The following is a 12199-nucleotide window of genomic DNA, read 5'->3' on the forward strand; positions in this document are numbered from 1 at the left end:
GTACAGTGCTCTGCACATAGTAAACACTCAATAAATACCATCGATTGATTGTACGATAAGGCAACATAGTGGAAGGAACCTCGTCTTGTCATTTCTGTCTTGATTCAGGACAAATCCTTTCCCCAATCTTGATGCCCATTTTATTCCTCATTATCAGCAAAGACCAAGGCTACACAGATTCCCCTGCTGGTTCCGTTACATACCCCCACCTCCCCTCTCCTCAAAAGCCTCCAGTGGTTACACTACTCTCTCCGTATCAAACACCAACTCACATCAGCTCTCTCCCTTCTATCTGATGGCTAATCTCGGACTACAACCCAGCCCGGATGCTTTGCCCCTCTAGCGCCAACCTATTCGCTAAACCTCGATCTTGTCCAACTCTCCACTGACCCCTTGTCTACAACCTTCCTCTGGCCTGGAATTCCCTCCTACTTCATAGCCAACAGATGACCATTCTCCCCTGCTTCAAAACCTTATTAAAATCACAGCTCATCCCAGAAGCCTTCCCTGAATAACCTCTCACACCATCCCTATATTTCCGCTTTCTTCCGGGTCGCCTACAAACTGAGGTCTGTACCCCATAAACACTTTGATACCAGCGCTTAGAACAGTGTTTTGCACCTAGTAAACATTTAACAAATACCATTATTATTATTATCATACTCACTCCAGCCCCACAGCACTTATATGAGAAGGATGGCTTACACGGGAAGCATAATGGCTTAGTGGAAAGAGCACAGCCTTGGGAGTCGGAGAATGTGAGTTCTAATCTCGCCTCCACCTCTTGTCTGCTGTATGATCTTGGGCAGTTACCGCATCTGTAAAATGGGGATTTAGACTGGGACCCCAACGTGGAACAGCCTGCTTACCTTGTATCTACCCCAGCTTGGCACATAACAAGCATTTAAGAAATACCATTATTACTAGTATATCCATATTCTTATTCTTTACTACTTCCCCTATCTGTAATTTACTTTAACGTCTGTCTTCCCCATTAGTAAATCAATGGTATTTATTAAGCACTTACCATGTGCGAAGCACTGTCTTAAGCACTTGGGAGAGTTAGATACAACAAATTGGTAAACATATTCCCTGCCCGCAAGGAGGGTGAGACAGAGATTACTAGATTGTAAAGTCCTTTTGATAAGGATGATGATTATGGTATTTGTTAAGCGCTTTCTATGTACCAAGCACTGTTCTGAGCTGGGCGAGATACAAAGTAATCAGGCTGTCCCACGTGGGGCTCACAGTCTTAATCCCCGTTTTACCGATGAGTCCCTTATTCTCACGAGTTTAGTACAAACTCTGAGAACAGTACGTGCTCACTAAATGCCATCGATTGATTGATTGATTGATACTGCCAAGGTCTATTACTATTACTATTACTAATCTTCATATATATCTATGAAGATACAGATATATGTATCTATACCACTAGACTATAAATTCCCCCCAGACGGCAAACTCGTTGTGAGCAAAGAGCGTTTCTTTTAACCCTGTTATATTGTACTTTCCCAAATGCTTCTTAGAGCACTCAACACACAGTAAGTGCTCAGTAAATATGATTGATTGACAGATCTACGCACTGATTGATCGATCGATATTCTTAATATTGCTATTATTCGTAATCTTCATATAATTGATTGATACTACTACTACTACTACTAATAATAATGTTGGTATTTGTTAAGGGCTTACTATGTGCCAAGCACTGTTCTAAGCGCTGGGGTAGATACAGGGTAATCAGGTTGTCCCACATGGGGCTCACAGTTTTAATCCCTATTTTACAGATGAGGTAACTGAGGCATAGAGAAGTTAAATAACATTGCTAACCTTCATATATCTTCAGGGAGTCAGGAATAGACAATCAGTCAGTCAATCAATCAATAGGATTTGTGAACACTTACTATGTGCAGACCACCTGACTAAAGTTTTGGGAGAGTATAATACAGTAAAATTAGCAGACAATTTCTCTGCCCTTAACACATGGAGAGGGTCTTCCTCTCTTAGATTTCTCTTCTGATCTGGACTGGGAACTGAGTCACCTCGATTTATCTCGCATAAATCTGTGCGGGAACAGAAGAAATTTCCCATTTCTGCCCTTCACTTTTCCTCTGCTCCAGAGTCACCAGGACTGTCCTGGGCTGGGGAGCATCGACCTCAGCTGAGAGAGAGGTTCACTCCAACTAGACTGTTCCAGATCTGATTGTTCATTCATTCGTTATTCAATTGTATTTATTGAGGGCTTAATGGGTGCAAAGCAATGTACTAAGCGCTTGGGATAGTACAATATAGCAATAAACAGACCCATTCCTTGCCCACAACGAGCATATAGTTTAAATACAGTCTTGTGCCTATGGCAGCACTTACCAACAGTTCCTGCGACATACTAAGCGCTTAGCAAGTAGAAAATTTATTTTTGTCTCGTCGGTCCTGGACGCTGGTGGCGGTGACAGGAAGGTCTGGGCGAGGCGTGGGGGCTGTCAGGATCCTCCCTCCCCTTCTCGGCTCTCCGGTTGGCTGCACCGTCCCCTCAGACGATGGCCGGGCTATTTCCTGGGGTATTCCCCATGGGAGGACGGGTCCGGGGCTCCGCTGAGACGGCTGAATGTCCGGGAATCTCGGAAGGCCGGGATCGGTGTCTCCCTGTGGTTCCGGCCCTCGCAACCTAAATAACTGCCCAGTCCCATGCTGTTCCCACTCTGGGACTCCTTTCTAGAACACCATCAACTGACTAATCATCATTCCCTTTCCGGGATTAATAAAAACACCAGGAGATTTGAACCTCATTTCATGCCAGGAAATAGGACCATCTGAATATCTCAGCAGAAGCAGCATGGCCCGGGCCTGGGAGTCAGAGGACCTGAGTTCTAATTCCAGTTCCACCACTGGTCTGCTGTGTGACCTTAGGCAAGTCGCTTGACTTCTCTGTGCCTCAGTTCCCTCCCCTGAAAAATGGGGATTCAATACCTGTTTTCCCTTTTACTGCGAGCTCCTTGTGGGATCTGATTATTTTGGATCTACCCCAGTGCTTAATATAGTGCTTGGCACATAGTAAGCACTTAACAAATACTATTTAAAAAATGGGGGGAAGGTAGAGGAGGGAAGAAGAGAATGGTTGGAGGAATGTACTCTAAGTGGGCAGTAGGGCAGGAGATGGGCACTGTCTGACCTCCCAGAACTTTATTGCAATCTCTGGTGGCAAGCATGACCATAATAATAATAATAATGATGATGGCATTTATTAGGCTATGTGCCAAGCACTGTTCTAAGCGCTGGGGAGGTTACAAGGTGATCAGGTTGTCCCTCAGGGGGCTCACAGTCTTCATCCACATTTTACAGATGAGGTAACTGAGGCACAGAGAAGTTAATTGTCTAGCTCAAAGTCACACAGCTGACAAATTGTAGAGAAAGGATTCGAACCCATGACCTCTGACTGGAAAGCCCGTGCTCTTTCCACTGAGCTACGCTGCTTCTCTAGACCAGATGACCAGAAGCCATTTTAGAAAGATCCAGTACAGGCCCCATTTTAGAATGCAACAAGGGGTGGCCATTTTGGGAGTAGTAGCAATCAATCAATCAATCAATCACGTTTATTAAGCGCTTAATCCGTGCAGGACAATGTACTAAGCATTTGGAAGAATACAATATAACAGAGCTGGTAGATATGTTCCCTGTCCACAGCGAGGTTACAGTCTAGAGGGGGAGACAGACATTAATAATTAATTGAGAAGCAGCATAGCTCAGTGGAGAGAGCCCGGGCTTGGGAGTCAGAGGTCATGGGTTCAAATCCTGGCTCCACCATCAACTGTGTGACTTTGAGCAAGTAACCTAACTTCTCTGTGCCTCAGTTCCTTCATCTGTAAAGTGGGGATTAAGACTGTGAGCCCCCTGTGGGACAACCTGATCCACTTGTACCCTCTCCAGCGCGTAGAACGGCACTTTGCGCATAGTAAGCACTTAATAAATGCCATCATTAATACCAATAAATGAATGACAGCTATGGGCATAAGTGGTGTGGGGCACAGGATGGAATGAATAAAGGCTGCAAATCCAACTGCAAGGATGACGCAGAATGGAGTGGGAGAAGAGGGCTTAATCAGGGAAGGCTACTTGGAGGAGAGGTGCCTTCAGAATGGCATTGACGGTGGAGAGGGTCATTGTCTGTCGGCCACGAAGAGGGACAGTGTTCCAGGCTGGAGGCAGGACTCAGGCGAGGGGTCGAAGGGGACATGGATGAGTTCGAGGCACAGTGAGTAGTCTGGCATTGGAGGAGCAGAGTGCGTGGGCTGTGTTTTAGTAGGAAACGGGGCAAGGTGATTTAGAAAGGATTTGCTTGTAACCACCTCTAGCACTTAGTAAAGTGCCTGGGACATAGTAAGTGCTTAACAATAATAATAATAATAATGGCATTTATTAAGCGCTTACTATGTGCAAAACACTGTTCTAAGCACTGGGGAGGTTACAAGGTGATCAGGTTGTCCCACGGGGGAGCTTACAGTCTTAATCCCCATTTTACAGATGAGGTAACTGAGGCACAGAGAAGTTAAGTGACTTGCCCAAAGTCACACAGCTGACATTAATCCCCATTTTGCAGAGCCTGGATTTGAACTCATGACCTTTGACTCGAAAGCCCGGGCTCTTTTCACTGAGCCACGCTGCTTCTCAGAAGCAGCAAATAACAAATACAATTATTATTATTATCATCCCAGACTAAGCTCCCCTTTTCCTCAACTCCCCCTCCCCTCCCTGTCGCCTCGACTCACTCCCTTTGCTCTATCCCCTCCCAGCCCCACGCCACTTGTGTGTATATGTACATATCTACAATTCTATGTATTCATATTAATGCCTGTTTACTTGTTTTGATGTCTGTCTCCCCCCTTCTAGACTGCAATCCCTGTGTGGGCAGGGATTGTCTCTCTTTTGTGCTGAGCTGTACTTTCTAAGAGCTTAGTACAGTGTTCTGCACAAAGTAAGCGCTCGGTAAATACGATTGAATCAATGAATGAATATCATTATTATTATCAATCCCAGATCCACCACCTGTCTGCTCAGTGACTCGAAATCTATCTATCATTAATTATCTTTTCAATGGTATTTGTTTAACATTTACCATGTGCCAGGCACTGTGCTAAACTCTGGGTTAGGGACACGTTAATCAGGAGACACAGTTCCTTTCCCATATGGAGCTCCCAGTCTTAATCTCCATTTTACAGATGAGGCGACTGAAGCACAGAGAAGTGAATCGATTTACCCAAGGTCGCACAGACGAAAAGTGGCAGATTAGCTCCTTTCGATTCCCAAGCCTGTGCTCTACCCGCTAGACCATGCTTCTTTTCTTTTCCCATCACTTGGTACTGTAGTTAACACTTAGTAAGTACTTTGGTACCATTAAAAAAATTAAGGTTATAGTCTTTCCCTCTAGTTCCTGCTTTCTCCCTGGGCAAGTATGACCCAGGATCTGTTCTATCTGGTGCTCTAGTGGCCTCTGATTGTGGTCCATTTCCTGTAGCAATGATTTCTGGGTAATCCTCCTCTTCTACACCCCTCCCCCGGCTGCCCTGTCTTTGTGGGACCACCGCCAGCCCAAACGGCAGCCTCTCACCATCCTCTGACCATTCCACCCTTGGTTTCCGAGATCTGCCCGTTGCCCTTCTCCATCTTCTCTGTCTCTCCCGTCGTCCCCTCGGAGCTCTGTGCCTTCCTGTCCCCATGCATTGTTGGAGACTGGGACGGCAATCAATCAATCAATGAACTTTTATTGAACACTTACTGTTTGCAGAGCACTGTACTAGGCACTTGAGAGGGTACAACGCAAAGGAGTTGGTAGACATAATACTTGTCCACAAGAAGCTTACGGTCTACAGGGGGAGACGGACATCGAAGTTGATTAGATTTAGGGGAAATAGTAGATCATGAGACTATTTATAGAGTATCATCGGCTAGGGGGAGTAACAGACAGCTTGAGGGGAACACAGCCAATTTCAGAGTCGATGCAGAGGGGAGAGCGGACAAGAGAGATGGGTTTCAGCTACAAATTTTCCTCAAGGCGGCCTTCATATCCCTGTTCCTCAGGCTGTAGATAAGGGGGTTCAGGGCGGGGGGCACCACGTTGAAGAACACGGACACCAGCAGGTCCAGGACCAAGGGGGAGTCTGACAGTGGCTTGAGGTAAGCAAAGGCATCGGTCGAGAGGAAAAGGGTGACGATGGCGAGGTGGGGCAGCCAGGTGGAGAAGGCTTGGGCCCGACCTCCGGTGGACAGGAACCTCAGTACGGTCGAGAAGATCCGGACGTAGGAGATGACGATGGAGACGAAGGAGACGAAACCAAAGCCGATACCCATAACCACGGTGACGTCAACGACAGCGTGCATTTCCGAGCAGGAGATCTTCAGTAAGGAGCGGACATTGCAGAAGAACTGCTGGATCACTTTAGACTTGCAGAAGCCTAATGTGAGTACATCGCTCCGAAGAAACCCCCGCTGAGCCAGGAGGCAGGCCCCTCCATCCATGATGAGGTTGTAGTGCAGGGGGCGGCAGATGGCGGCGTAGTGGTCGTAGGACATCGCGGTGAGGAAGGATAGCTTCGAAGCAGCAAACAGATCCACTAAAAAGAGCTGGGCCACAGAGTTTCTGAAATAGATAGATCTGTTGTTGACTAGGGCGTCAAGGATGCATTTGGGGACGGTGACGCAGATATAGCAGAGATCGAGGACGGACAGGTTCCTGAGGAAGAAATACACTGGGGTGTGGAGGCGTTGTTCGAAGACGGTGACGGCGATGATGAGGCGATTCCCCATCAAGGCCGACAGGTAGATCAGGAGGAACAGAGTGGCCTGGACCAGCTGCAGCTCCCGGACCTCTGAGAATCCCAGCAGGAGGAATTCTGTCACAACTGTGTGATTGGCCATGTGGTCTGAGGACTGCCTGAGGGTGCCAAGAAAGCAATTGAGTATCACTCCGAGAAAAACACAAGACAAGTGAAATTGTTAGGTTGCATCGGACCTCTCGGATTCCTCTTTCTTCTGCCTCTGGCCTGGAATAAAGACAAGCACTCAAACGGATTTATTCTCCTGGGAACGTTCCCTGTTCTTAAATGTTTGTGAGGATTGAGATATTGCAACTCCTCTTATTTATCTAGTCATACTAGCCTATCTGCCCTGGAGCACCCCCTCCCTTCATGTCTGGCAGACCACCACTCTCCTCTCCCCAACAAACACGAAGCAGCAGGGTGACTAAAAGACAGGCAGACGCAGAGAAACAGAGACAGGGAGACAGAACAAAATTCAGGGAGATATCTAGACCAGGAGTCAGAGTTTTAATTCTAGCTCTGCCACCAGCTTGCAGTGTGATATGCTGTGAGACCTTGGGCCAGTCACATAACTCCTCTGGCCTCAGTTCCTTCATTTGCAAGTAGTGATTAATGACTTTTTCTCCCTGCTAAGTAAACTGCGAGCCCCACGTTGGAGAGGGTCTATTGGAGAAGCAGCGTGGCTTAGTGGAAAGAGCACAGGCTTGGGAGTCAGAAGATGTGGGTTATAATCCAGGCTCCGACACTTGTCTACTGTGTCACCTTGGGCAAGCTACTTCACTTTTCTGTGCCTCAGTTACCTCATCTGTAAAATGGGGATTAAGACTGTGAGCCCCTCATGGGACAACCAGATTACCTTGTATCTCCCTCAGTGCTTAGAACAGTGCTTGACTTATAGTAAGCTCTTAACAAATACTATTATTATTATTATTATTAATATCTCGTATCTCCCCCAGTGCTTAGAACAATACTAGGTATGCACTAAGTGCTTAACAACTATCAATAAAGCATACCTGGTCTCCATTTCACTTAGAGTGTGAGCTCTGTGTGGGACATGGGCTATGCCCAATCTTCTATCAACTCCAGCACTTAGAACAATTCCAGCGTTTAGGAAAGTGCCTGGCACATACTAAGCACATAACCAATACCATAATTATTATTATTGTTATTATTATTACAAAACACTCACTAAGTGCTTAACAATACCTATAAAAATACCTATTCTCCCTCCAATTTAGACTGGGAGCCCCTTGTGGGACGTGGAGTCCGTAAAATCTTGTTTCTAGGCCAGAGCCTAGACCTAGTAAGCACTTACCAAGCTAGAGGAAGACAAGGATCAGGCACGCACTCACATGAACAATGAAACAGCCGAAGGTCACTGAAATGGATTTCCTGACGCACGTTGGCACTAACCAATGGATGGAAACAGGCGATTTCTCGTCACATTTCTCCCAGACTTAAAAAAGCCTCCCTTTTTCGTTTTGCAGCCCCTCCATCTCTGACGTTGTGGTCAGGGATCTTGTCTCCCAACTCTGTTATATTGCACTACATAGTACAGAACTCTGCCTCCAGGAAGCGTTCAGTAAATACCACTGATGGATTAATTAAAATCCATCTCCCCCCTATACTGTTTGCTCATTTTAACTAGGGAACGTATCTCCCAACTCCATTATATTGTACTCTCCCGAACGCTTAGTTCAGTGCCCTGCACATGGTAAGCACTCAGTAAATCCCACTGACTGACTGCGGGCTGCACCCGGGAGGAGACATCACTCTCTTACTGAGGAGTTCCCAAAAGATGGTGTCTTTCACATTCTGCGCTCCTCGCGAGCATCAATTTATAATCCTTCCCACGTGGCCTCTCTTTTTCCTCGGGAGAAAGCAGGATTCCTCTTTTATTCTGAGGGACCACATGACTGAAAGCCCCCAGAATCTACTGTGATTGAAAGAATGTATGAATGAATCATCCTGGCTTTGCCATGAGGATATTCAAGCTATTCTCCACCACCCAGCGCTTCATATTTATAAATTATGAATTGTATATCGTAAATTATTTATTTAGACCAATGCCTGTCCCCCTTTCTAGACTTTTCAGTTCTTGTGGGTAGGGAAGGTGTTATACTGTTATACTGCAATGAAAACAATAATAATAATAATAATGGCATTTGTTAAGCACTTACTATGTGCCAAGTACTGTACTAAGCTCTGGGGTGGATACAAGCAAATTGGGGTGGACGCAGTCCCTGCCCCACGTGGGACTCACAGTCTTCATCCCCATTTTACAGAGGAGGGAACTGAGGCATAGAGAAATGAAGTGACTTGTCCAAGGTTACACAGCAGACAGGTGGCAGAGCCAGGATTAGAACCCATGACCTCAGGCCTATGCTATACCCACTATGCCATGCTGCTTCTCTGGCATACCGTACTCTCTCAAGGGCTCGGTAGAGTGTTCTGCACAGAGTAAGCGCTCAATAAACACCACTGATGGTGATGATTGATGATTGAGGGCCTTAAGTGGAGGAGGCTGGGATGATTTCTTTTTCCTAGTGCCGTCTCCTCGTAGATTCTAAGATGTCTTCTTAGAGGCTAATTTTCTGTCATCTGGAATCATTTCTGTGATCGAGGGTCTCTTTTTGATTCAATCAGTCAATCAATCAATCGTATTTATTGAGTGCATACTGTGTGCAGAGCACTGTACTAAGCGCTTGGGAAGTACAAGTTGACGACATATAGAGACAGTCCCTACCCAAGAGTGGGCTCACAGTCAAAAAGGGGGAGACAGAGAATAAAACCAAACATACTAACAAAATAAAATAAATAGAATAGATATGTACAAGTAAAATAAATAAATAAATAAATAAATAGAGTAATAAATATGTACAAACATATATACATATATACAGGTGCTGTGGGGAAGGGAAGGAGGTAAAATGGGAGGATGGAGAGGGGGGCGAGGGGGAGAGGAAGGAAGGGGCTCAGTCTGAGAAGGCCTCCTGGAGGAGGTGAGCTCTCAGTAGGGCCTTGAAGGGAGGAAGAGAGCTAGCTTGGCGGATGGGCAGAGGGAGGGCATTCCAGGCCCGGGGGATGACGTGGGCCGGGGGTCGATGGCGGGACAGGCGAGAACGAGGTACGGTGAGGAGATTAGCGGCGGAGGAGCGGAGGGTGGGGGGTGGGCTATAGAAGGAGAGAAGGGAGGTGAGGTAGGAGGGAGCGAGGTGATGGAGAGCCTTGAAGCCCAGGGTGAGGAGTTTCTGCCAGATGCGCAGATTGATTGGTAGCCACTGGAGATTTTTGAGGAGGGGAGTAACATGCCCAGAGCGTTTCTGGACAAAGACAATCCGGGCAGCAGCATGAAGTATGGATTGAAGTGGGGAGAGACACGAGGATGGGAGATCAGAGAGAAGGCTGATGCAGTAGTCGAGACGGGATAGGATGAGAGCTTGAACGAGCAGGGTAGCGGCATGGATGGAGAGGAAAGGGCGGATCTTGGCAATGTTGCGGAGCTGAGACCGGCAGGTTTTGATGACGGCTTGGATGTGAGGGGTGGATTCCCTCCTTATGATCTAGGATCCCCCCTCAACCGACTCTTTCCTCTGTCTGTGTTTTCGTCCTCTTATACACTGAAGATAATAATAATTGTGGCATTTGGTAAGCACTTACTATGTGCCAAGCACTCTATAAGATTCAAGATAATCAGGTTGGACAACAACCTCCGTCTCACATGGGGCTCACAGTCTTCACCCCATTTTACAGATGAGGAAACTGAACCACAGAAGTGACTCGACCAAGGTCACAGAGCAGACAAGTGATGGAGAGAGGATTAGAACCCAACACCTCTGACTCCCAGGCCCGGGGTCTTTCCACTGGCTATTCTGCTTCTCCGTTAGGTGAGCACTACCAGAGCACTGTTCTAAGCCCTTGGAGAAAACACTAGGCTATCTCAAGGGGCTTGCAATCTTATCGGGGAGGCATACATTCAAGTGAATTACAGACGGGAAGCAACAGAGTGTAAGGATTTGGACGTAATCCCTATGGGATTAGGGTAGGATAAGTATCTAAGTCCTTGGAAGTAAAGACCAAAGGGTCCAGGCAACCCAGAAGAGACTATGAATAAATAGGGTGGGTGGAGGCGGGGGAAACCCACATACCCCTTTTAGACTGTGAGCCCACTGTTGGGTAGGGACTGTCTCTATATGTTGCCAATTTGTACTTCCCAAGCGCTTAGTACAGTGCTCTGCACATAGTAAGCGCTCAATAAATACGATTGATGATGATGATACCCCATCCACCCCAAGTACCACATCGCAATATTCCCAAGCACTGGGAACAATTCTGGGAGAGCAGCTGGATCCTAGAGAGAAGGAGGCTAGCCACATAATGTTAAAATATTGAATGGAAAGTCATCCTGGAACATATCAGCAAATCAATCAATCAGTGGTATTTATTGATCGCTTACCAAGTGCAGAACGCTGTACTAAGCGCTTGGGACAGTACAATATAACAGAGTCGGTAGGCGCATTCCCTGCCCACAGTGAGCCTATGGACTACTGAGGGAGAGAGAAATGAAAATAAATAAGTAAATAAATTATGGATATGGACATCAGTGCTGTGGGGCTGAGGGAGGGGTGAATAAAGGGAGCAAATCCAAGTGCAAGGGTGACACGGAAGGGGGTGGGAAATGAGATGAGGGCTTGGTCAGGGAAGGGCTCTTGGAGGAGATTTGCCTTCAATAATGCTGTGAAGGTGGGGAGAGTGATCTGTAGTGGGCATGAGATGGATAAGCTGAAAACGGAATGTCTTATGGTTCTGGATAAATAGCAGTTCAGTCAGGGAAGGACTTGGAATCTGGGAAGTCAAGGGAAGGGAGATAGGAATAACGAAGGGTGGACAAGACTGTAAGCTCCTTGTGGAAGGGAAACGTCTCTGCCAATTCTGTTGTGTTGGCCTCTCCCAAACGCTTAGTACAGTGCGCTGCACAGAGTAAGCGCTCAGTAAATACCGCCGATTGATTGATCACCAGGGAAGGAGAAACGACAACACTTAGTACAGTGCAGTTCACAACCAGGGGGTTTGGAAACATTCTGGGGACAAATGTCAGGTCAAAAACAGGGGATCTATATTCTGGAGGAACGTATGCCCCCTTAGGACTCTGTCCAGCAGGGCTGCCTTCATGTCCCCGTTCCTCGGGCTGTAGATGAGGAGGTTCAGGGCGTGGGGCACCACTTTGTAGAACACGGACACCAGCAGGTCCAGGGTCGAGGGGGAGTCAGACCCCGAGCTTGAGGTAGGCAATGGCTCCGGTCAAGATGAAGATGGTGACAACGACGAGGTAGGGCAGGCAGGTGGAGAAGTCTTTGGCCCGGCCTTGGCGGCCGGCATCCTCAGCA

This window comes from Tachyglossus aculeatus, chromosome 6, assembly GCF_015852505.1.
Source record: "Tachyglossus aculeatus isolate mTacAcu1 chromosome 6, mTacAcu1.pri, whole genome shotgun sequence".
NCBI lineage: Eukaryota > Metazoa > Chordata > Mammalia > Monotremata > Tachyglossidae > Tachyglossus > Tachyglossus aculeatus.